At 34.8% G+C, this 27,483-nt stretch overlaps 1 long non-coding RNA gene across 1 annotated transcript in view; it reads right to left on the bottom strand.

Annotated features, from left to right (window-relative positions):
- Positions 1–27,483, bottom strand: part of LOC143230791 (uncharacterized) — a 46,830-nt gene that overhangs the window by 8,991 nt on the left and 10,356 nt on the right. The window contains exon 2 of the long non-coding RNA XR_013016631.1: positions 26,187–27,091. This is a non-coding gene — a long non-coding RNA (uncharacterized LOC143230791). The remainder of the gene's footprint in view (positions 1–26,186; positions 27,092–27,483) is intronic.

Genomic DNA, 27,483 nt, shown 5'->3' with positions numbered 1-27,483 from the left:
AGCTTTCCATTATAATCCTATTACTTTTAGTGAAGATATCTATTATTTGTTTGCCACTTTGATTTCCATTTCTTCCTCTGCTATATGTTTTGTCCTGGTTTATTTATTTTGTGATCTCCTAGTGTTTGTGTCTGCATCCCTTTCTCTTATATCCAGAACCTTCATCTCTCCCAATTACTTAAGGACCTGATCTTTGTGGTGTTCATAACTTCTTGAACCTGGGCTTAGACTGCTCCTCTGCAATCTTCTGTTGATTTCTTAATTTTATGCTAATTGGTCCATGGGTGCTTCAGATTACTTCTCTCCTGTTTCTGTTTTTGCCTCCCCCCCTCATATGGCTACTTATCACGGCTGTTGGTGGTGAAATTTCTTTGGAACTGATTCCACTGCACAACAAAGGTTTTGCTTCTTGAACACTGTTGGGTGTTCCTTGTAGATTTTTGGCTGCTGATCATGAAAATCACATTCAAATTTGCCCATCACGTACCGTTTTATCGAAATCTTCAGTTTTGTCTTATATTTGTGTCAAAAATTTTCATTTCTGTAAGAGACCTATGAACAATGTTTTGTGCAGTCTGGGCATGTCCAGGCATGAAAAATCAAGCCAGGTTGGAAGCTGTTCTCTGGAAGTGTGCAGCCCAGGCAGGCCAGAGCCAGCTTGACACTGTCCCAGCAGTCTATAAAAGTGACTTTGCATATGCAGATGCTGCTCATTGGATTATTATAGACCTTATAGTATGTACATATTGTTTCAGAATATAGCATTACCTCAGTAGCACTGTAACAAGCATGTTAGATGTTATAGACGTTATACAGGATGATTGGTGTTGGTCAATATATCTTGTCAATGTCGTAACAGCCACAATACATTCTGTATTTGTGGCAAATTTTTGCTTGTTCATGAGAGATGCTTAATGCCTGCTCTTGTGAAGAAAGCATATCTTCTGTACTTTGGCAGTAAAATTGGTGATCAAGACCAGGAATGAGCACCTCACATTTGTTGTGCAACATGTGCTGTCTGTCTGAGAGCCTGGCTCAGAGGCACTCAAAAGACAATGTCGTTTGCTGTCCCAGTGATATAGTGAGAACAGAAAGACCATGTGATGGACTGTTACTTCTGTTTGACTAACGTGTCTTGTTTTTGGCAGAAGTAAATTGAATACCCTAATCTGCCTTCAGCAATGAGACCACTGCCACATGATGACAGTCTTCCAATTCCAAAACCACCAGAGGAATGGACCTTAGACAAACCAGATGAAGAAACTGCAATGCAGTGACACTGATCTGGATTTTGAACCATGCTCCTCAGGCGATCTACATCTCATTACACAGTCAGAATTAAATGATCTGGTTTGAGATTTGAGTCTGTCAAAAGCAAATGCCGAATTGTTAGGTTAGAGAATGCAGGAATGGTGTTTACTGTCACCAGGTACGAAAATTTCTGATTTTCGAAGCCGCCAAGATGATATAACCAAATTCTTTGCACAAATTAACAGTCTCTGTTTCTGTATTGACATCAAAGGATTGTTCTCTACTTTGGGTTGTGACCATGACCCGCAAGAGTGGCGTCTTTTTATTGATTCTTCATTGTTAAGCCTCATAGCTGTTCTGTTACACAATGCCAACGTTCACCCTTCAATACCTGTTGGTTATGTAGCACACATGAAAGAAACATATGAGAACATGGAAATGTTGCTGAACCACATCCAGTACAGCAAGTACAACTGTAATATCTGTGGAGATCTGAAAGTCGTTACTCTGTTACTGGGACTGCAGCTGGGCTATATACAATGTACTGTTGTTTCATCTGTGAATGGGACAGTCATGCCAGAGTCATTTTATTCTAGACAGAGCTGGCTACTCTGTAAAAAGTTAGTTCCAGGACAGAAACATGTGGCACATGAACCACTTGTCTATCCGGCAAAGATTTTTTTGCCTCCTCTTCACATAAAATTGGGACTTATGAAGAATTTTGTGAAAGCAATGAACAAAGAAGGTGAAGGTTTTCATTATTTAAGACAGATGTTCCCAAGAATAACTGAGGCCAAGATCAAAGAGGGCATTTTTGTTGGCTCTTAGATCAGACATGTTATGAGTGACAAGCGGTTCGAAGATCTGATGGTTGGGCCAGAAAAGATTGCCTGGAAAGCCTTCAAAGACGTTGTTGACAATTTTCTTGGCAATTACAGAGCCTCACATTACATTCAGCTGGTAGACAAACTTCTCAAAGCATACAAAACAATGAAGTGCAACATGTCACTCAAGATTCATTTCTTCCACTCACATTTGGATTTCTTCTCCACAAATCTCAGTTCTGTTACATTACAGTTATAATTATCCAAAATTTACTAAAATAACGCACTAAAAGCACAATTAATAATAAAACAGCATTGTACACACTATGTATTAACAATTGCAGCATTATATAATATTTTCTAGCCTTACTATAACGTAAAGGACACGGCTTGCATATCTGTGTCTATGTGACTGAAACAATAAGTACACTGCATCACTATCTATTAAATGGCACTACAAACAAAAATCTAAAAAAATTTCCACTTTGGCATTCTAAATTCAGGTAATTATAAAAATAGTTACGATACAAACAACAAGCCCTTGTTTGTCATAGAAAAAATATTAAATACTCTTTGTATAACAAGAACCCGACTTTCACTGGAACTAAACCTGACCATTTCACTATATCTTTTTTATTAATATAATTTATAAATATTGTTTTAAGAAATGAAGTTTTAAAAAATTATTTTTTCAATAAGTGGTATCATATTTAATAGATAAAAAGTTACTGTTGTATCAACACAATCAGAACACATTTACCCTGCAGTTCTTGCTGCAAAAAGAATCTTTTTTGTCCTTAGAAAATGTTCAGAAAAATGAGTATAACTTCCATATATTTATCTCTTCGATATTTGATTTACCGTAGGATCAAAACTTTAAATAGGTTTTGTTTCTCTATTCCTGAGGTTCTGTTTTTGTATAGGAAGTGTTCTGCTGGGGTTGTTAGCCATATGAATATAATGAACTAATGTGTTTTTAGATGTGTATGAAAAGGTCTTCTGGTTTCCCCTATAAGTTTCTCTGTAAGATTCATTGTCAAAAGTTAAAGTGAACTGTTTTATTTCTCAGTCACTTCACCCTAACAAAGGATTGGAGTTTTTTTTCCTATATAGTAGAGTTGAAATTTATTTTTTCAAATATTTTGACTCTTTTTATGTTCTTTCTAAGATATTTTCCCCATCTCTCCACACAATTTCTACTTTTTCCCATATATCCTTATGATATATGGTTTAATATCTCGCACTGTCAAGGACCTGGAAGTAATGTGAAAATATGGTCAGTAAGAACCATACCCACATTTTTTGTTTTCCCCATTCATACATTAGACTTGAAAGACCTACTTGGAGGACTACAACAAGATGTTAATGACCATGAAAGTGAGTATCATTATGAAGATTGATACAAAAGATGAGTGATTCTAAGTAGGGGAAGAGAAGTGTGGAGCAGCTTTGATGGTTTTCCTGTTATTTATTATGTTTTGATCTTTATTTTCCTTTGGAATCCTGGAAGCTCTATCTATTTATTTTAATATTATATAACAGTCACAGCCTGATATAAATGTTATGGTAGAGAGTTAATGTTTTTCTTAAAGGATACACAGTTCTATAAATCTATCAACATCCGGGGATTCTGATATATAGGAGTACATTCAAAGATTAAGCTATTGGTTGGAAAGAAAAGAAAAGAAACCTGAAACTCTTTATAGTTTTATCATCAATGTTCAGATGTAAAATACGTTAAGGAGTGGTATTTGAAGTAATTGATAAAAATCTAAATAATTTCAAATGCGACAAACGCCAGAATATTTTTTTTAATTTCTATCTTACCACTCTTAAAAAGATAGAATTGTTTACAAAGTAAAAAAACAACAAATATTTCACTAAAAATGTAAATATTTTCCAAGTTTTCTAGATACTCATATGCTTATTTTTCTTCAAATTTCAAAATAGTTTTTACCATTTATATATGTAAAACCTACTGGTATGGATAGAGAAAGCTCGATGTAGTGGTCATCGTCAGGTTCACAAAGAAAGAAAGAGGTAACTGACCACATGTTTGAAGCGCTTGTGTAATGGAGTGTAGGAATGTAAAGGGCGTGCTAAATGTTTGATAATATTTATTAATATCAGTATAAATGTGTTCCTTTTTATTGGTTTATTTTAGGCTTGAATTGTTGCGTAAGTTAGGTTTCTTTAATTTTATGTTTGTTTCTTTATTTAGTGTGTGGGTGTTTTCTATGGTTTTGTTGTGTTTATTTGATTTGCAGTGTTTAAAAATGTGTGAAGGTCACTTTTTGTGTTCTTTGAATCTGGTTTCCATTTTTCTACTTGTTTCTCCAATATAGAAGTGGCAGTTATCACACTGCATTTTATAAATAATTTTGGTGTGGTGTTTGTCAGTGTAGTTTTTACATAGTATAGACCTTACTTTTGTGCCTGGTTTTTGAATAAATTTGGTGTTAACTGGAATGTCATATTTTGTTACTAGTTTGTGCAAAATTTTGGTTATTTTTATGCTGATGTCTGGAATATATGGTATGTAGCAGTATATGGTTTCGTGATTTTTTGATTCGTGAGATATATTTACTTTTGTTTGTTGATTTTGCCTTTTGTCTAGATGTGTGCATATAATGTTTTCTATGGTTTGTATAAAAAACTTATTGATACTGATGAAGTATTGTTTTATTTTGTCTGAGTCGTTGTTAATTGTTTTAACCACTATTATTTTAACGTCTGTGTTATTTAATTATTGTTTCAACATATTTATATACAAAGCTATTACTCAACAATAACCATTATTCTTCCAACAGCTGTATGATTAGGAGTATGAGTGTCTTAACCACCTGGCCATGCTGGACCTATTCATTTGAGAAGTAGCCAGGTGGGTTAATAAGGGGTTCGATTCGTAATCTGAAGGTTGCAGGTTCGAATCCCCGTCGCACCAAACATACTCGCCCTTTCAGTCGTGCGATCGTTATCATGTTTCGGTCAATGATAAGTGTTAACAATAGGTAGAGTTTATGTTGGGTAGGTTTAACTTAAATATCAATGATAGGTTTTAAAAAGAAGTAAGAAAGTGAAATTTAAGAAATTTCTGCCCTGAATACGAATGGCCACTATTAACAACTAATGAAATTTGTTAGGATAACAACCTGAATGTCAGTGATAAGTGTTTTACGTCAGAATGGAGTGACGTTGTTTAGGTTGATAGTAGAAAAACCAAAATCAAATTTTAACTCAGTGAAAGAGCAGAGTTGGCCAGATTGTATATTAAACATACACGACTAATTTGCAAAATACGATTAGAGAATTTAGTTTTTAAATGTTCTCCTGGTGAACTAACTTATAAAAACAAGGGGAGAAGTTATTTTTTAAATGTTCACCTGGTGGACTAATTTATAAAAACATGGGGAGAAGTTATTTTTTAAATGTTCACATGGTAGACTAATTTATAAAAAAAAAAGACAATTAAAGTCCCCTTTATCTCTACTGTTTCCACCGTAGATAATCAAATTCCAAATTTTAGAGCTGTTAATTTAAAGACTTATAACTCCCCTATGGGTGGGGAAAAAATAAAAGAACAAAACTTTAGAAAACATCCATACTTTCATAGAAAGATGTTTATAATCATATCAGTCATTATCAACCTTATAAATCAACATTTCTTCTCTTATATCACAAACTACAGACGAAAGTTCCAATTAGAACAAGAAAAGCCTGTTTATGTGATCTATTAGCTTCTCAATCACATCCTTGTTGGCAATCAAGTTTTTTTTTTTTTGTTGAAATAGATATTGTACTTGTACCAAGTTTACTGTGTTTTCGAATTTTGCCCAAAGCTACACGAGAGCTATCTGCACCGAGTGTCCCTAATTTAGCAGTTTAAGACCAGAAGGAAAGCAGGTAGTCGTCACCACCCACAGCCAAATCTTGGGCTACTCTTTCACAAACAAATAGTTGGATTGACCATCACTTTATAGCACCGTCACGGTTGAAAAGGCAAGCATGCTTGGTATGACGGGAATTCGAACCCCCAAGTCTCAGATTACGAGTCAAGCTCCCTAACCACCTAGCCATGTCGAGTCGTTTGTACCACATACTGAGGTATGTTATGTGTTAAAATATCTTATAAAAAAAAAACAAAAAAACATGACTTATGATAGAACGTGAAGTTAAATGAAGCTACTGATGCACTTGCAAATAAAGTCGATTAAGGTCCGTCTCTGTTATACGGAAATACGTCATCAGGGTTACATAAACAACTCGAACGTCAGTGTTTGGTTTTATTTCACATTATTATTTTTAATAAACTTCTGCTGTAGTATACTTAGATCAGCCCAGACACCTTAAATCGCGTGTCTTTGACGAGTTCCATTTCAGCACCGGAAGTTATAAAGTTCATAATGATGACGTACTTCCGCGTAGCGTCAGACAAAATTTCAACACAGTGTACTACTTTTGGTAGTGTTAAAATTTTATCTCAAAGCCATACAATTTTTATCTAAACATAGCCATCATTGATTTTGAACTGCAAAACTAAGAAGAAGGCAACTACTATGCAGTCAACAACACGCACCGTCAACATTTGGGCTACTCTTCTCTAATTGAATAGTACACCTACGGCCATGGGATTCACAGTACATAGTAATATTGTAAGGCACTAAGATCCATCGGAAAAAATATAACTATAGGATATTTTCTGTTTAAGATTTCTGATTTTGAACTCCATTGCAACAGAGATACATATTTACGAAATGGGCAAAACATATTTATTGTATTCATCTTTATAAAATATTAACTCACTTGGAAATATTCACATTGATCATTGTGGCAATTTATTGAACAGTGACTGACGTAATACAGTCACTTTTCTCTTTACTTTCACTTGTAAGTTCTTAAAAATGCTATCATTTCCACACTTGAAAACTCCTGAACAAAAAAACGATAAAATCTTTGCCATCACTTATCATGTCACACAGTGGTGCAGTGTAGGAACATCTTAGACTGGTTTCTTTTTATCACCAAACTCATGAGGTATTAATGGGATCGAAATGAGCTCTGAGCTTAGCTAATGTTTTCCTGTGTTGTCATGAAAAATTGTAGTTACACCTGTCTTGATCATTTCAAATCAGTTCTTTATAGAAAATGTAAATAGATATTTTTGTACCCTTCAAAAATAAATGACACAAACAAAATTGTTTATCATATCTGAATTAAAGACAACAGAACATAAAGTTCAATACTGAAGAAGGAACAGACATCATTACCTTTATTACATCTACAAGTTTCGAGAAGAGGAAGACATTACCTGTATCACGTTATCTTAAACCAAATTTATCAGTTTTATATTTCAATTACTGCAGCTTTATTATTCATGTTTTCATACATCATTTTTACTGCCTTACAGAGCCGATTCCATTATAAAACTCATTAACAAAATCCTGAACAAATGTTTGCTGATGGTGAACAATTTAATGTTACAGTTCACTGAGAGTGGTATTGAATTTTCAAGTATATATAACTTCTTCAAAATAAAAGATTCAATTTTACCACTGGGAATCGCACGTTTAGAAATTCACTTGTACTCGTTGCAAACAGGTTTATGTTGGATCTATGATATTTGAACTAGGAACACAAATTAAAATACATCTTAATGTAAATAAAGGAAATAGTTTGGCATTTACCTATACGTCTACTGTTATAAGATGTAATTGAAAAGTCTTAAACATTCTTTGGAGAAAGGATTCTTCACTGTTCAGACAATTAAAACCAGAACGAAGTGAAACTTCTCTTATTCTATACGTAATATATTGCGAGACATTAGTAGTTATAGTATTAATACTACAAATAAACACTAATCAGAACAATAACCAATTAATATAACCTATCTGATTTTGATCACAGAACATTTCAGGATACACAGAACAGGTTACACAACGAAAATACGGACGATTACTATATATTACAGAATCTGCGACAGGACTCCGATGATTTAAGCTTAAACTCTGATGCACTGCTGATCGAATAGGACCATAGGATATTTGTTTTATTTTATTTTAAATAATAAAACTGTTTATTTAGATGTTGTTGTGGGTTGAAGCGAATCAGTTTACATCATATGATATGATACAAATCAACATTTGTTAAGATCAATCAGATTTTGTATTTATTTTCAAGTGTAAGAAGTTGGAAGTGTAAGAACTGATTTTTTCTTTATTTTACATCGGTTAAAAAAAGACAAGCTTCTTCAATAAAAATGTCAATCGAAACAGAATATCGAAAGAATTTGGATAAAATAAATTGAAAAGTTCCCAAGTACGATAGTAACATACATAGTAAAATTATAAATTCGTAAAAACAAATATCATGCTTTTAAATTCTGTCCACTCATTTCTGGAGAAAAACGCCGGTAATTCAAAATCCATCCAGTTCCTGTGATCAGCTAACACATTACGTTATTCGAAATTACGATCCTACAGTCAGCATCAAATGTTCTCATGAAATTTTCTCACTAAAATTAGTTGCATCCAGCCCTAACCTCTTTCTATAATCATGTATGCTCCTATTCTGTGTTTATAAGTTATAAATCACTATAACGAACTAATATATTCATATATTTATTTGTATATTGAGTTAGTGTTTATATTAAAATCTTAATTAAAAACGTATAGATCTATATTTGTTTCAACCAAAAGAGCAGGAACATGTCAGGAGGAGGTATACCTAACGTCGTTGGGTCCAATTTAACCACTGTACATTTTCCTTACCTTAACTACAACTACTATAAAAGTGAGCAAGATATTGTGCAATTAATAATTTTCAACATAGCTGTGATGATAAATAAAATTACAAAAAATGTTCCGGAACATGTGAGTTTATTCTTTATTTCTAACCTCTAGTCCGTCTTTCCGTCATTGCGACGAATTTTCCCATTTAACGTTACAAAAAGTGTAATTTGTGTGTGATAGTGACAATATATACAAAATGTTGGTAGCCAACGTTTTTTCGCAATTTCCAAAATTATCCTGATTAAGGATTTTCACGTTAAACTTGTTATGTATTTTAACCCCCTCACAGGCAAAGTCATTTTCCCCTTTTACTTAATTATAACGCCTTTCAGGAAATTTAAAAACTTCTAGTCTTGTTGGGTAAAAGTCTCTAAACATGCTTTATAGATCACTTACGTACTTTTCTCTCATGTCACAATATAATGTTAAAACATCTGTTGCAACCTTTATGTTTTTGAGATCCTACAGAATACATCATTCTTCAACACCAAATTTAGAAATTCAAATCATCATCTCAATTTTCAAATATTTACAATATTTCATTTGCAATTAGGATAGGATTTTGGAATCAAAAGTAAACATGCACTATCCGAGGACACCAGGAACATTAAACCTGTAAGCCCCCTCTCAGGTATAAGGGAGCGGAGCAGTTAATTAACCTGATTAATTATATTTGCATATTGATTAATTCAATTTACAAATTACGTATATATTAATAATTCAATTAATTAATCAACCTTTAATTTAAAAAGCATGAGTTAGTTATTAATTATTAATTTACATGGTATGTAATGATAGATAAGTACAGAAAATGATGTCAATTATTGACAGTAATTATAACGTTGAACCAGTTTTACATGAACCAACCATATATAATTACACTATAACAATTAGTTGAATATTTGCTGATGTGTATCGATGTTTTTTTTTAATATGCATGAATTATTCTGTTCAAAAATAAGAAAGGAGGACACTAGTAAAATCCTTCAAGAAACTTTCAAAACAAGGTCGAACACACTCTAAACTTCTTAGTGATGCTGGAACATAACCTTTCTAATCATGTGTTCTAACGTCATCTCTAGGAACAAGAAATCAACTTCTTTACAACACATAAAATAAAGTGTTTATGGTTGAACGTTTTAAGAACACTCTTAAAATTAAAATATGTGCTGCTGTGTTATTCATTACGAAATATACAAATACATCACAATGTTGAAAAAATGTCGGTCACGTTTCTTGTCGCGGAGGGCTTTGTTTTTCTCCATTCTCAGGAAGCAGATATGCTTCATAAACACTTCAAATACGGAACTAGTACTGTGTTTCGTGATAACGAGACGGTCACTTGAAGTAAAAATGTGTAAAGTTTTAATACTTACACTGGCCGTCTTGAAAATACAACAGTATTGTCTGTTGTATATCTATCCGCAGGGTGTGGATATACGAGTGTTTTTGCGTTTGTTTTGTTTTTTTACCACAACTTCGCCTCTGTTGATGAATCTTCACCAAATTCGGCATGAAGATTTGTGTTTCCATGAAGAGATACATGTAAATTTACGGGTTTACATTTTGTGTTTTGACTTTTCTATGAGAGTTTTCGGTTTTAAAAGAATATATATGAAATTTATAAATATAAATAACTTTCATGTCCTAAGATAACCTTTTATTAATCATGAATTTACATAACTTCCATCCAGCTAGTTTCATTAAATGGACAGGTTGGTTCTTTGTTTTTAATTTTGTGCAATCTACAAACGTAAGTTTGTTTGAGAATTTCCGCAAAGCTACTAGCTATCTGTAGCTGTCCCTACTTTAGCAGTGTAAGACTAGAGGGAAGGCAGCTAGTCATAACCACCCACCGCCAACTCTTGGGCTACCCTTTTACCAACGAATAGTGGGATTGACCGTGACATTATAACGCCCCCACAGCTGGGAGGGCGAGCATGTCTGGCGCGACTCGGGCGCGAACCCGCGATCCTCAGATTACGAAGCGCACGCCTTAACGCGCTAGGCCATGCCAGGTCTAGCAGTGTAAGACAAGAAGGAAGGCAGATAGTCATCACCACCCACCGTCAATTCTTGGGCTACTCTTTTACCAGCGAATTATAAGATTAACCGTAACTTTATAACGCCCCGAAGGCTGAAAGGGAGACAAAGTTTTTGAGATAGGGATTCAAATCCATCATCCTCAAATTAAGAGTCATTAGTATCGTAAATTTCATACTTATTAACATTTAATTAACTCCTCAATCAAAATTTCCCAGTATTTCAAATTATAATACGTAACAATATATCACGTTAGTATTGCTATATAAGTTTTACTCTAATATGAGAACAATTGAAATTTATACATTGTTAGACGCACGTTACCACAGACTCGAGAGATAGAACACTACAGGTAATAAATATTCTAATATCAAATAGTTGTGTATATTAACCCTAATGAGAAGTAAATGCGAAAGTTTGTGAAATTTTAAAATACCTTAATATGTGTGTACTTATATATATAGTTACATCTCTAATTTTAAGGTCGTTTTATTTTCTAAAGTCAAATAAATTCAAGGTTACTGCTGTTCGCTGATTTGAAATTGGTAAAATCAGTTTACTAATATTGTTTAGATATAAAAGCAGTATCATAGCATATTATTGCAATAAATATTGTCTACCCCACAACAATACTCTCTTATTATCCGTTATCAACGGATTTGTGTAGAATGAGTTCAATTTGAAATAGTTCGAAAGCCAAAGAGAAACACTTGACATGTTGCAAAACGTTTATACCAAATCTAACATCTTTTTCGGAGTTCTTCTGGTGTGTCTGTTTGTTGTTATTAAAACAGACACCCAGGACATGATATTTTCAAAAAAAAATTCAACAAAAAGAAAAATACATGATTTAAATGAAAATAGCAAAACTTCAACTGCTTATACGATGTCTAATTCACAACGGCGGGTCTTTATATGGAAATTGACCAACACAGGTAAAAAACCCAATTCTTCCTGTATTAAATCTATTAAGAACCAGCAGAGTTTTAGCCAACCTGACAATCAAAATCAATAATGATTATATTCTCATGATTTTAGTTTGGTCTGATTGTGCGTCCCGTTGTAATACACATATGTAACGGCCCCAGTGAAACACAAACGTCTTTGACGACATACGCTAGAAATCGGTGTTTAATAAAATAATTTATGTATAAATTATAAAATAAAATATATACTTCCTATATATATTTCAGGAACTGGAAAATTTCAGGAGAAGGAACTACCAATGGAGAAGGAAGATCGAAACAGTGAAGGCGAAATGTTCAACAATACGATAAAGAATACAAGCAGGATATTCCATATATTTGAAAATAAACCGTTATTTAAATTTCTAATCCTTTTAATTGTTTTTCTGTTTATTTATTGGATTCTGCGCTTGGAGAGGGTAAAGGAAGGATATACCTCTGAAAGTCTCTTGATTTCTACGTGTATACAACCCATACTTCGCTTCATATTTTGGTAGTGTTTTTACTATTCACTTCGAGTTTCACGCTAGTTGATACAAAGGCAGAAGATCTTTTTACCATTTGAATTAGCCCGAGACAGGAAGTTCAACTTCGCTAAACAACGAGGCGACATGCCGGCCGGGGAGTCGGAGACCAGGGAAAACGATGTAGCGTCTGAAACTGAGGGAGCAAGCCCGTCTATTTCAGGGACAAAAAGTAAGTCTAGTGACTGTGGCCAAATAGAAAATGAAAATGTAAAATTAAAATCTTTAATGTTTATAGCAGAAAAAGAATTAAAAGCAAAGTTAACGCCTATTAAAGAAAATACTGTTAGGACTAGAAAAAAAAAGAAAACTAGTAAAAGATATTATACTTTCAGCATCTGAAGATAATGTAGCTAAGACTACGGTTATAGACTATAATATGCCAACAACTAGCAGTTGTAGCAACCCAAACCCCACCCTGGATATTCCACAACAAACAAGTTCAGACAAAGACGAAGTTCTTTCTGACGACGAAGGCTTCACGCTTGTGCAGACTCGAAGTCAGAAAAAACAAATTAAACAAAGAACAACCACCACAGACACATATACACAACTCGCACCAAAATCACCTAAGCACGCAATTATAATCCAAGGAGTTCCTGGTAATTTCAACCAACCACAATTAGCCAAAGAAATATACAGGTGCAAACCTAACACAAAGATTACTAATATTAAGCGTCTGCCCAGAGGCGGTGTTCTGGTTCAAGGACAGGAACCCACTGACTTAAACAGTCTACTAAAAGCTTGGCCTTCAGACGCGTTCAAAACAGGAAATATTACAATACACCTACCAGGAACTAAACCAACACCGAAATCTTTTGTGGTGCGAATTGTACATAATTCAATAGACATAGAAGACATTAAGGAAGCGTTAAGTACACAAAACATATTTCAGTAGACTGTATAATTTCAAATATTACTAAAAGACCCACAAACCTAATCAAAGTAGTCACAGACAACAGCCAGGATATTACACAATTCATTAATAATGGTATCACTATGTGGTATAAAAAGTACACAGTAGAACAAACAAAAACACCAGCAGTGGTTGTCACACAGTGCTACCAATGCCAAAGGTTTTGGACATGTAGCAGCAGCATGCCAAGCAAACGCGCGTTGTGTGGGCTGTGGGAGAATCACCACATTACACAGTGTACAAAACAGAACCCCAAACCAAAATGCTGCAATTGTGGGGAAGAACACACGGCAAATTATAAAGGTTGTCAGAAATATAAATCCATTAAATCACACTTGTACGAAATTAAAAATCCCAACATGAACAATAAAGGAATCCACACCTACCACTCCAGCACCACAAAGTACAACTACACAAACAAACGCTTATGCTGCAGTGGTTAAAAATTCATCATCCCGACAGGAAAAACCATTACCAAGTGAAGAGGAAATACCAAAACCACCTCAAAATACACAACCAACAACAATTGAAACAACACTGACATCTGCCATAACTTCCACTTTCTCGGAAATAATGGCAGAATATACAAACACCAACAGTCTCACAGACATAATAGTTAAAATCATTTTGAAAAACATACACAAATTCTTGCCGCAAATTTTAACCTCCATCATAAACTCTACTAAACATGGATAACTTCACAGTTCTACACATCAATATCCAGGGTGCTCTTGCTTCCAAGAAACATGAGATTGAAGATACAACAAACTCCATAAAACCTGATGTAATTATAATTAGTGAAACTCTCCTACATAACTACCATAGTTTTAAATTAAACGGCTACTCCACTATTAGACATGACAGGAAAGATAATAGAGATCCAAACAGAGGTCTTTTATTATTGTATAAGACTGAACTTATAGTTCAGGAACTTAGTATCCCATCCAGCAGTGGTTCTCAACCTGCGGCCCGCGAGCATGCGATGTGCGGCCCGCAGATCACTTTCCAATGATGACATCCTAATATAACTCAAATAATAAAAAATAAAAAATATGCACTGTATATAACATGTACATGTAGGCTACTCACTGTGGTATGTGTGTGTGTGTGTGTGCAGATAATAATCTAAACCTTCAAGTAAGATGAATAGCAATTACTTTTAATATCTCTATGATGCTTCGCGTTTGCGATTTGCCTCGGCCTTTGTTTACGCTTTCCTAGCCATTGCCTTGACCCATATGCAATGAAACTTAACTTTGACTCGATACCGCGTCGACAATAGTGACGATATCTCTCCAACGTTTCTACCGCGTCGCCAACAGCAACGAGCTTTCCTCCGATCACGTTCGTTCTGGTTTCACCGCCCATTGCGCCCGCTCCTGCGTGTATTCGCCATGACTCATCTTCTCTCCATTGTTTCCTCTAAGACGCTGATTAGCTGTTCGAGTTCGTGACGCACTATTGTTGTGACCTACTTCTCACTTCTCCCCGTTTGTCGGCTACGGCTGTCGCGAATCTCGTGTCGCTAAGGCGTGTCGCTTGAAAATTTGTTATTTGTAAAAGACCCCATTAAGATGAACATGCCGCTGCCGAAGAAAGCCCGCACTGTTTCAGACGAGAATCGCCGTTTCAACACCGAGTGGGAATTAGATTTTTCTTCATAGAAAAGAAGGAAGATGTTGTTGTCTTCTGTGCAATAAAATCATAACTGTGATGAAGCGATCTAACTTAGAACGCCACTATCGTTCGCTTCACTCCTCAAGCCTGGATAAATACAAGGAACATGCACGTGAGGCCAAACTCGAATCCCTGAAAAGGAACTATCGAACTCAAACAAACATATTCACAAGAATTGTAAACGAATCACGGGATGTAACTCTGACGTCCTACAAGCTTAGTCATCTGTTGGCAAGTCGCATGAGACCGTACACCGATGGTGAGATCCTGAAACAAGGCATTCTTCTATTCACTGAAAACTGCTGCCCGACTTCAACTCAAAAGGCAACGAAACTGCAGCTGAGCAACGACACAGTGACCAGACGGGTTGAGTGCATTTCAAACGACCTACGAGAACAATTGATGAGTGAATCAAAGAATTTCGTTTGCTATTCGATTGCCCTTGACGGTACGAAAGACATTGCCGACATCGAGCAGCTCGCTTTTTTCATTAAGCCTGATTTTACCATCACCGAAGAACTTCTTTCTATTCGCTCTCTTCATGGTTCGACTAAGGGTGCTGAGATCTTCCAACAGATGATGACTGTCCTCAAGGATGCGGAGCTTGATCCAGCGAAGTTAGTCGGCATAGCAACCGATGGTGCTCCTTCTATGCTTGGCCTCGGTGAGGGGCTGCAAGGTCACATTACAAGATGGCGTCAGGCCGAGGAACTGAAACCTGTTGTATGGCACCACTGTATCGTTCACCAAGAAAACTTAGTTGCAAAATCGCTGAAATTTAAGCATGTTACGGACATAGTTTTCTCGACCGTGAACTGGATCCGTACGAATGCGCTTAATCATCGCCAGTTTAAGCAGTTTCTTGTTGATATCAACGCAGACTACGGCGACGTCATCATTTTCACGGCAGTGCGCTGGCTGAGCCGATCGTCTGTCATAAAAAGATTCCATGCTTTACTCCCAGAAATACGGACTTTCCTCCAGGAAAAAGGTGAGGATGTTCCTCAGCTCAACGACAATCAGTGGCTTCAAGAGCTCGCTTTTTTTGTTGACATAACAGGTCACTTGGCGCATCTTAACCTGCAACTTCAAGGAAAGGATAAAATGTGTCACGAGTTGTTTGCCACTTTTACTGCATTTACATCGAAGTTAGAGCTGTGGATATCTCAGCTTCAGCGCGGCAGTACTCTTCATTTTCCGACTTTGGCTGAATTTGTGCTTCGTCGTTTTCATATACAGAAGTACTAGTGGATCTCAAGGTTGAATTCGATCATCGCTTCAAGGATTTCAAGACATCAATAGAGGAACTGCATTTTTTCTTCGCACCTTTTCAATGCAACCCGAGTGATGCACCCGCACAATACCAGCTAGAGCTGATTGACCTGCAGGCAGATATTTCGCTCAAGACTGCCTTCCATGGAAATTCTCTCATCGATTTTTGGCGACGCATGCCTCAAAAAACTTTTCCTCAGCTCCTTGAAAATGCTTACCGTCAGGCGTGCATATTCGGATCAACATATACTTGCGAGATGGTTTTCTCGAAATTAATTCGCATAAAATCGAAATTCCGCAGTCGTCTTACTGACAGTCACATGACCCAGCTCCTTCAAGTCCTTCCAACAACAATGACTCCTCGTTTTGATTCCTTGGTGGACTCGCAGAAACAATTCCAACAGTCACATTGACTAATTCACAAAGACTTGCAGGTTCATGGTTGGGTGTTTAAATTTTATTTTTGGTTTGAATAGCTTCGAGTGTGCTGGATATGACTTGGAATATTTTTGTATATATTTTCAATAAATCCATTGTCTGTCTGGTCATACTGACATTTTACTTATTTACACCTCTTAAAATAATTATTACTTATAATTTGTATCGGTATACAACTTAACAACATACTAAAGTGGACCAAAGTGAAACGATATTCAGCGTTTTTTCTTTGGCTTCCTCCGCACAAGAAATAATTCATAACATACGTTGCAATGCAACTAAAAGTGTAATAGGAGGTAACCACTCTAATAATCGAACCATTCAATCAGATGTAAAAGGACGGCATCAATTTATCAGAGAATTTACTACAATTTAGTGACTTGCGGCCCGCGAGTCCAGATCGGGTCATCATGTGGCCCGCTGACAAAAAAAGGTTGAGAACCACTGCCATCCAGTAATGAATCTATAATTATTAATGTAAAAACGCAAAATCATACAGACGTTACTGTGGCGGGCATCTACTGCTCGCCTAGTACAGTGTTAGATGTAAATCTATTGAATATATTGTATAATAGCAACTGTAATCTTATTATTATCGGCGACCTAAACAGTAAACATATAGCATTCAACTGTCGTAGTACAAACGCAAATGGCAATTTACTTTTTCAATTTCTGGATGAATCAAACATGACTTTATTAAACGATGCAACACCGACACATATCTCGTACGCACACGGCACCAGTGAAATACTGGACCTATGCATGTGTTCGTCAAATATGAGTCGCAAATTCGTAAATTTTCATGTTGGTCACGATATAGATAGTGACCACCTCCCAGTTTGGTGTATCTTCAATCTCACCCCCCACTTAAATAAAATCATAGTGAAAGACCAACTGAACTACAAAAAAGCTAATTGGCCAGTTTTTCAAACTATATTAAATGAAACCTTACCTCCAGAAGTACTACATATTGCCGCGGACGCATCAGATATAGATGCATACTGTCATATCATTTCTGAGTGTCTAAAACATGCAGCCAACAGTTCTATACCGAAACAAAAACACTTCACAACAACTCATTCATGGCAACCACATACAGATATAATACACTTAATTGAAAACAGACGTATACTCCGCAGACAGTACATTCAAAATCGCAACCCCACACTTAAAACTCAGATAAACACAATAAGGAATAAAATACGAAACTTAATCAGACAACAGAAACAAGAAAACTGGGACACCTTCTGTTCCGATCTAAATCACAAAACTGATCCTAAACAATTCTGGACACACTTGAAAAGATTTACAAATACAGGAACAACAAACACAGTATATCCACCACTGAAACTGGATGGAGAAACAGCATACACTAACACAGAAAAATCCGAGATATTTAAAAAACACCTAGAAAACACGTTAAAGACACATCATGAACCAGACATGAACAGATACTTTTATAATACAGTCACAAACTTTACTGATCAAAACAGAAGCATTTTTACACCTAAATTTCCAGTCAACACTATTTCACACCAAGAAAAAACAAAAGACTGGAGCACTCATCAACTGATAAAACATATCACTGTAACAGAAGTCGTAACCGCCATTAACAACACAAAAAACAAAGCCCCTGGAGAAGATGGTATTCAAGCTATCCTCCTAAAACAAGGCACTCAGAGATTATATGAACACCTAACAGCGTTGTTTAATCTCTCACTATCAGCTGGATATATCCCTGTTTCTTGGAAGGAAGCAATGATATTAATGTTCCAGAAAGAAGGAAAGCCAGCGAATAAACCAAACAACTACCGCCCGATTAGCTTAACCAGTTGTATTGGCAAAGTATTAGAGAGGATAATTAGTAATCGTCTGTCAGTTTACTTAGAAGAAAATTCAAAATTACCAGAAATTCAAAACGGATTTCGAAAAAACCGCCAAACTACAGACCACCTGATTCGACTTACAGAATCAATTACCGACAGCTTCAACAAAAAAGAATGCACCGTAGCTTGCTTTCTCGACATTGAGAAAGCATTTGACACAGTGTGGCATAACGGCTTACGACATAGATTACTTGAAATGGCATTACCCCAGGAAACTATTCGCTGGCTGTCCAACTTCCTGGATAACAGTGTGTGTAAAGTAAATGTAAATGGGGCCCACTCAGGGTCCTTTTCACCCGAAGCAGGAGTCCCGCAGGAAGGGGTTGTTAGCCCTATATTATTTATCATGTACGTGAGTAATATGCCTCTGTCGGACCTAAATTTAGGTTATGCATCACAGTTCGCTGACGATGTAGCAGTCTGGAAAAGTGCCCCCACTCCGTCAATAGCAGCAACGAACCTACAACCAGTCCCAAATAACATCGAAGAATACTGCCAGAAATACAGAATCAAAATTAATATTCCAAAAACCCAAGTTATAGTATTCAGCAGACTGAATAAGCTGAAAAAAGATCCACCAAAACTCTATATGAATGGATCACTTTTACTGACTGCTACTTCTGCTAAATTTCTAGGTCTAACCTATGATTCAAAATTAACGTGGCTACCACATATTAAAAATGTACTGATACGAATCTGGAAAAGAGCAAACTATGCAAGAAGTCTTTCAGGTAAAATCCAAGGAACATCACCAGACAACATACTTAAAATCTACAAAACGTACATTAGACCAACAATAGAATACGCATCACCTGCTTGGATTAACATAGCACCCACACATGTACTGAAACTTCAACGTATACAAAATTCAGTACTAACTTCAGCATATAAAGTACCACGTAGCACCTCAACCACATTCATGCACAAGTATGCAAACATAGATACAATAGCTGAAAGACTCTTGCATAATTCTCTAAAATATTTCAATAAGAATTGGCATAAAAATAACTTAATGTGTGATCTCGACAGATATCAAGTACATGATGTAAATAGTCCTAAATACCTCTCCCCTTTTAACATATATCTAAGAAATGTAACACAAGCTGGCCACTATGCACTAGACACTTAGTCCTTGTTTCTTTTTATTATCATAATTATTTTCTTTTTTTTTAATCATTATTGTTATTTTTTTCTCTTTCTCTTTTTAAATTATTATTCAAGTATTGAATGATAATAATTATTATTACTTTCTCTTTTCTTCTGTGTGTGTTACTACAAGTAGTAGTAGCATTCTCTCAATCGAGAAAAATACAAAAAAATATATGTAGAAAAAAATTAAATGAAGAAAAAAAAAACTTTTGTTCGTCCATGCATGGACTGAGCCCTGAAATGGACCTGAGTATGATGTTATACTTTTACTCTGGCCCAAAGCTTAAAAAACAAACAAACCCCTAAAGATAGACGCTATAATCGTTCGGGAGGGAGGAAGAGGTCAAATGTACCTGACCCTCCTGGGTATTTAACAACATCAATACCCAAATACCGACACAGTGAAACTTTTCTGTTTATTATGATTCTAATAAATGTGTGTTTCAAGTGTTATCACTTTGTATTTTAAATGTTGTGTTATTTTTATCATTTTATCACTTTGTATTTTAAATGTTGTTGTGTTATTTTTATCATTTTATCACTTTGTATTTTAAATGTTGTGTTATTTTTATCCTAATAAACGTTTGTGAAAATCATCATACAGTTAAAGTGCACGAAAATTGTATATAACGTAGAAGAACGTTACAAAGTGAATGGTCTTTCACACCCACATAGATATGAAGATCTAATAATTTATACTAAAGAATGAACTATCCAATCATGTCCTTTAAAGATAAATACAAAAATATATTTAGTCTAAAATGAACCACAAATAAGATCTGACATCTAATGAAGTGAATTTTAAATATAAAATTATTTTTGAGGTGTGTTACGTTAAGTTGATTGTTTTTCATTTTTTAAATGATATACTTCATCTTTAACAATTTTCAAAGTGTTCTATATGTAAAGCATGCATATTACTTACTACACTCTAACAAAACCAAAGTATTTTTGATATGAGCAGAAAACCTATGTCTGTTCAAAGTGGGAGGGTGTCGAACTTTAACCCTTAGGCGGCATTTTTTTTGTAAATTATGTAACCTTCACATGTCAGTATAACTTACAGATCAGGTAACCGTTATGTAACTCTTTAATATCCGCTCATCTGGTGTCCTATAAATCATACGATATACCTTGGGCACGATAACTACTGTTGTGTCTTTGAGCATAACACTTTACCCAAATTGTTTTTGTTTATCCAGCTGAAATTTCAGCACTGACTCCTATGAACGGTATGGGCAAACGATGTATATTTCACATGTTGCATATATCCCAAACTAGAATATAAACCTGCGTACATTATATGCGTGGTCTGTATCCAAAATTAATATACATGCCTATGTAAATTAAATACACATTTACTAATGATTTCACATTTGAAAATTTCAGGTCAACATGAAATGTACACTAGACTAAAGTATAAAGAACAGGAGAAACTAGCCTACTATAGATATTACATCAATAAAACTTGGTAATAAATTGTACTAATCATTACTCTTGATCACATGTGTTTCAGTAGTAAACTCTGGGGCTTAAAATGTTACAAGCTACTGATTGGGCTCAGAAAAGGTTACTCACAGTGTAGATCAGTGCTTCAACATGAACAAGTAAACTTATGTGGGACAAGTGTGATCTTGTTCTTCCCACTTAACGGTCAGGTTTCTTTTAAATGTGTTGTTGTGTCCTTTACCATAATACTTTCTGATAAAATAAGTCCTTTGAATCCAAAATTCAGCCAAAGTATTCCATCAATTGTAACACAGTGGTTCCTTAAGTTCACATTTGAACCTGAAAACATCTAGTTTGAGAGTGATCAAAGAAATAGTGTATGTAAAGCGTGCATACAGCATTACAAACAAAGGAAGTGACTACAACCTCAACAATACAAGCAGGTAAAGATACTCCTGCAACAGAAATTAGCAAGAAGCAGGATACCGACTATACACAACCATAGTTGTTGGTAAGCTATTCCAAATCCACAAGAATATCAGACATATTTTTGTGAGCCACAATAAAAGAAGCAAAAAAACAGGAATATGAGAATGAGAGAGTGTAGAGCACATAAACTCCCAAGAAACTGGAAAACATGAACTAAAAGGTTACAAATAAATAGAAATTCAACATATCACTGCAAGTGGAGTTGAATAATGATAATCTATGGATATCAGAATACCTTGAGAAGGATTAGAGAACAGTGGTTCTAGTTGAGTGAAAAGAGGATTTTGGTTATTAACCAAAGAGTTATTGATTGAAGATTATGTAGCAGTGTAGTGTCAGTATTTGTTCTCTTTCATTTTTTAAAAAGTTATATTAATAACACTGGTTATTTTTCTCATTTGTTGTTATCTACAAAATAGATATTATTCTGCTTTTAATTTTCACAATAACAAAGTATCTCAAAAAATTACATTTCCAACTATTCTGTGTCACAATTTTAAATTTTAAGCAGCTTTGTTAACAAAAAATAATTTTATTCCAAATATCTGGTAAACAACAGGACAATAAAAACTTTACCATACTATATTCTTGGATTTCTGTTTGATTACACAAAAATGTATATTAACAAGTGTATTCTATGAAAGAGTCTTCTGTATTTGTTGTTAAGAGTATCAACTGTTTAGGTGAAGAAAAATTTTGATCATGCACAACTTTTGCGTAAATGAATTAAACATTTTATACAAACATGAAATATATCTCAAACATAACATGATATAGTAGTTTGGGACAACATGAAACCTATTGATCCATCCTGTTTGTCTCATCCTCTAAATTAAACTAAAACTATTTATAAATAAATTTTTAAAATATCTTAAAGCTAGCCCTTATCATTCATATACTTTTCAAAATTTCTCTTAAAATTACTTTAAATTACTGCTTCCACATCATCAGGCAACTCTTCCAAATAACTACTACATTAAGAAAGTGAAAACGACTCCTATCCTGCAGAAATTTACATTTACGTCTCTCAGTCCTACCATTCTCACCATGAAGTACAAAACAGATGTTGCATCAACACTATCAATTTCATTAGTAGTCTTGAACACTTCAATCAGATTCCCTCTCACTATTCTCTTTTTTCATGATAAAAACAACTGTATCAAGTGGCTCACATATTCAATTTCTAACCTGCATCAAATTCCTTGGCTAAATATGTGCTATATTAAAATCAAGAATGTTGGTGAAACAGGAAATTAAGACGTTGGAAAGGATGAAAGCAGAAGATTGGCTGAAAATATAAAAATAACAGTTTGGATTTCTTTAAATATATAAAGTGTAAACAAAATGCTAGGATGCAATGGCACCCTTAAGGGGTGATAAAAAAAAAGACTTGTATATGATGATTACGAGATGAATGGGTTGTTAATTGTTTTTGCTTTTTATTCTGTTTCTACTATTGAAGATTTAAGCAGTATTCTACATTTTGAAGATGGAAACAAAGATGGCTGCATTAATTCTGGGCTAGTCAAGGCAAAATTTCGAAGTTTAAAGGAAAATAAATCTATTGGTTAAATAATATTTTCCCGAGGGTTTTGAAGGTGGTTAAAAACTGGATATGTCAGCCACTTGCTACTATTTTTTGTCAATCCTTCAACATTGACCATGTACTAGAAGATTGGAAGTTAGCTGATGATGCTCCTCTTTTTTAAAGGAAGTGAAGAATATTGTTTCAGTTATTATAGGTCCATTAATCTTAAGTCAGTTATGTACAACTTTTTGGTAAGTCACACAAAAGAAGCTTTGCAAAACCATTTAACAAAGTTTAGAGTTTCATTGGATTGTCAACATGATTTCACTAAGGAAAAGTACGGACTTACAAATCTTTTAACATTCTTGAAAAAAGGTTACTGTTGTAGAAGGGGACTCTTAACATTCTTTGAAATATATAGAGTGCAAATCATTTTCAATTCCTTAGGGAAACTTGCAGGCATCTATCAATAATGCATTTCAGGTCAGGTACCTATTCGTCTTCTTATAAGACGTGGATAATAATGCTATAATGAATCTCGGAAGAAACCCCTCATAATTTCAAACATTACAATATCATATTTCTTGGCAGTCAACATGGATGGAATGTAGATTCACAAATGCCCTTAACATCAGATACATATGACTATTTGTATTCACAAAGCTATGAAGCATCATTCAGATGAACGAGAAAACAATTTTAAGATCAAGAAATTGTTACAAATCACAACGAATACTCAAGAGCATAAACATTCTTGCCATGCAGATTTTGGTCAATTTTAGAAATTTATCAGTCTAGAAACATCATCACCGATATATGAAAAGTAATGAACATTATACATATTTATTCTCTACTCTCAGAAGATTTGGGTACGCAAAATATGCTGGGAATTGTGTTTGCCAGTAATCAGTTACTTAACTTTATACACATCAACAATTTGTATCTAAATTATAAATGTCGAAGTCACTGGATCTGTATCTACTTTGTCGAAATAAAATAAAGAATATTCTGATTTCCTTAATATTTACCAAATAGAACTATCTAAAATGGACTTACAATATGAAGGTTGAGGACCTTATTAGACAATGTGGCGAATATTGCATATGACATGGCTATTAAAAACGTAGACATATATCCAAACAAAATCTGTTATCAGAATTTGAATTTCATAAAGATATTAATATGTTTGTTCATAATTTTCTTACAAGGTGATTTAGTGTAAAATGTTTTACTAGATATGCCTTTTCACATAGATCAAATATCCAACTGATTTTTCAACGAAGATTAATAAAAAGGTTTAAAATGAAAATACTATCAGAAAGCATTACATTAATCTGTTTTATATAGCAGGTATGAATCTTAAATCATAATAGCCTTAGTTATAGATCATGTGATGATTTATACTCTAATTTCCTAGAGTTACTGCTAATAAATGGCTTCACATCATAAGAAGCTGTCACTACATAACATAATTAGATTTGATTTATTCATGCAAAACTGTAATTATTGTCAATGATTCACATCACTTCCTCTAATTATCTGTCATTTCATTCTAGCAAGTTAAATTTAATATCTAATTAATCAGGTTAATTAACTGTTTCAGCCATTATGCCCCAGTGGGACTTCAGAGTTCAATGACTCTTGTGCCTAATTAATTAAAGAGTGATTAATTAATTGGGTGGTTAATGTATACAAGATATGCAAATTGAGATAAATAACTGTTCCATTCTTTACACCTTTATGTCCTTGGGTGGTGTGTACTTACTTTTGGCTCCAGAGTCCCATACTAACCATTCCACTAGAAATCTGGTCTCGATAATTGTGGTGGGCAGAGCACACATAGCCCCTTTTGGGCTTAACTTCAAACATACAAAGAGTCACAGACTAGGTATTAAAGTATTGTCAATATTATAGCCTCATTTTAATGTGTAATAAAAACGTATTTCACATAGAGAAGCAAATTATTGATGATTTTTTTATTTTGATGGTTCTTAGGCCTTCTATAATTCATGAGATGTATCAGGACAACAACATTCTAGCCTCAATTTCTATAGGCTACTTCACTAGTGTGTCCTCATTTTGAGTAGCATGATATCCACATAATTGTCCAGCTGCTTCAGGTATGAGAGTGCCAAAAATCACATAATGTGGAATCAACTTGTGTACATGCGACTTGTGTCTCTTTACTCGGTATCATGTTACATGTGACTGGGACATGTGGATAGATTTTGCCACTAACCTTTGTGTTTGTGAATTATTCTTATCACCACATTTTCTTACCATGGTTGAGACACAACTTATTGCAGGTGTCTTTCTGAATGGTCCTGGTTACCCAATTTCATCTATATTCCCCTGTTTTCCGTGTTGTCCAATACCGTAAAGCATAAGTTAAATATTGGCCTTGGAAATTCCAAATTCTTGATCTGAATAAATTTTATGATTTGATGTGGGAATATACTGTGCAGGATAAGGCTGTTACATACTCTTCTCAAAAGTGATCATTTTAAATGACATCACACTACCTACACACCACCAAGCAATTTTAAAAAGTAGTTTTGATGCATTCCGTTCGATTGCAACTTCTTACGAGTTGAAACTGTCAAATGGCTGGCTGAGTTGCATATTCAAATTGTGAAGTATATGTATAAAAATTAACATTTACAGACAAAGCAATGGACTTGACAAGAATAATTATTACACTCTCATACATTTCTGGTAAAAAGGTGTCATAACAAATCGTAGTGCCTTATTCACTAACGCAAACGATGGTTATTTGCACCTTGCAAGAATGATACATATTATGTCATGTTTTCCTCTTGAAATTACTTCCTTTGTCATTTACTGTGCTCATTATAATACCAATAATTGACCTATACAGTAACAACTTTATGTAAAAGGCTTGAAGTTGATTTTAGATTTCACATGTTAACAAATTTATCCCAAACTTGGCCTTCATGCAAATGGAAGACAACATAAAATTCACTTACATTGCACTAGGGCATTTGAAGGGCTTGTGGACAAATAGAATAGCTTTGATTGTCTCATCTTTCATGTCCGTTCTCATGAAAACTGATGTTTATATGAAGGTGTGACTAGAAACTTGTGATCTTTCACTCACTTCATATTCTTCACTACCAGAAGATGTAACCAGATGAGACATCGCAGCAGCTTTTTATGTCACAAAGTTATATTCTGAAACTTTATTTTCTTTCTGTTGCTCCGTATTAACTCGAATGACATTTTGTGATATTTTATTGTTCTTAACATTCTATTGTACAAGTGTTTCTTCTTCCGTGTAGAGCATTGCAACCTCTAGTTTTCAGACTGCTGTGGTTTCGGCTCTGTATAATTTATCAATCTCTCCATGCTTATATCTTTCTTGGGAAATTGTTGTGACATATTCCCCTACCCATAACAATACCAGTGTCATTACATTAATACTGAATATGACATATATGCTAAATAGATTGCTCATAGAGTATCAGTTCCCATCTGCACAAAAGTCAATGTATTAATATATGCAAATCCTTCTTGTAAATTGCATGTGTATATATGAACTATATATGTTTGATCGTTTTTGTCTGTTAATATAAAAAAACCATGTACATTAGTATCACCTTGGTGGGGACTAAACAACCACCCTCTATGTTATACGAACCAAGAGTAGCATAAAGTGTAAAGTGCTGGACAACAGATCTACGGGTCCAAAGCTCGATTCCAGTTCTGCCAAAAGAAAAAGGAATACCGTGTTTCGAACTTTAGGACTATAGAGTTATTAAAATTGGTGACGATGAAGTCACACAGTTCGTTCAGGAGAGAACAGTCAAAGAGTTGGCGGCCGGTGTTGTTGAGTCGCGACTTCCACTCTGGCCTATCTAGCCTTTCAGTGTATCTGTAAACAAACAATATTTGTATTAGAAAGTTGCAAGGTACTAACTGAATCTACTCACTGACTCTGTGTATATTTCCATCATTACAAACCTTGTGGTCCCCCGCTAGTAAAGCGGTAAATCTATGGATTTACAATGCTAAAATCAGGGGTTCGATTCCTCTCGGTGGACTCAGCAGACAGCCCGATGTAACTTTTCTATATGAAAACACACACACACAATCCTTGTGCCAACTTGTAGTTTCTATATTCTTAATTTGTTCATTTGAATTTGTTTGTTTTGAATTTCTCGCAAAGCTACACGAGGGCTATCTGCGCTATCTGTCCATAATTTAGAAGTGTAAGACTAGAGGGAAGGCAACTGGTCATCACCACCCACCCGCCCGCCAAGTTTT

The sequence above is a fragment of the Tachypleus tridentatus genome, chromosome 10 (genome assembly GCF_004210375.1).
Source record: "Tachypleus tridentatus isolate NWPU-2018 chromosome 10, ASM421037v1, whole genome shotgun sequence".
Classification (NCBI taxonomy): domain Eukaryota; kingdom Metazoa; phylum Arthropoda; class Merostomata; order Xiphosura; family Limulidae; genus Tachypleus; species Tachypleus tridentatus.
This window is presented reverse-complemented; position numbering and strand designations above follow the sequence as displayed.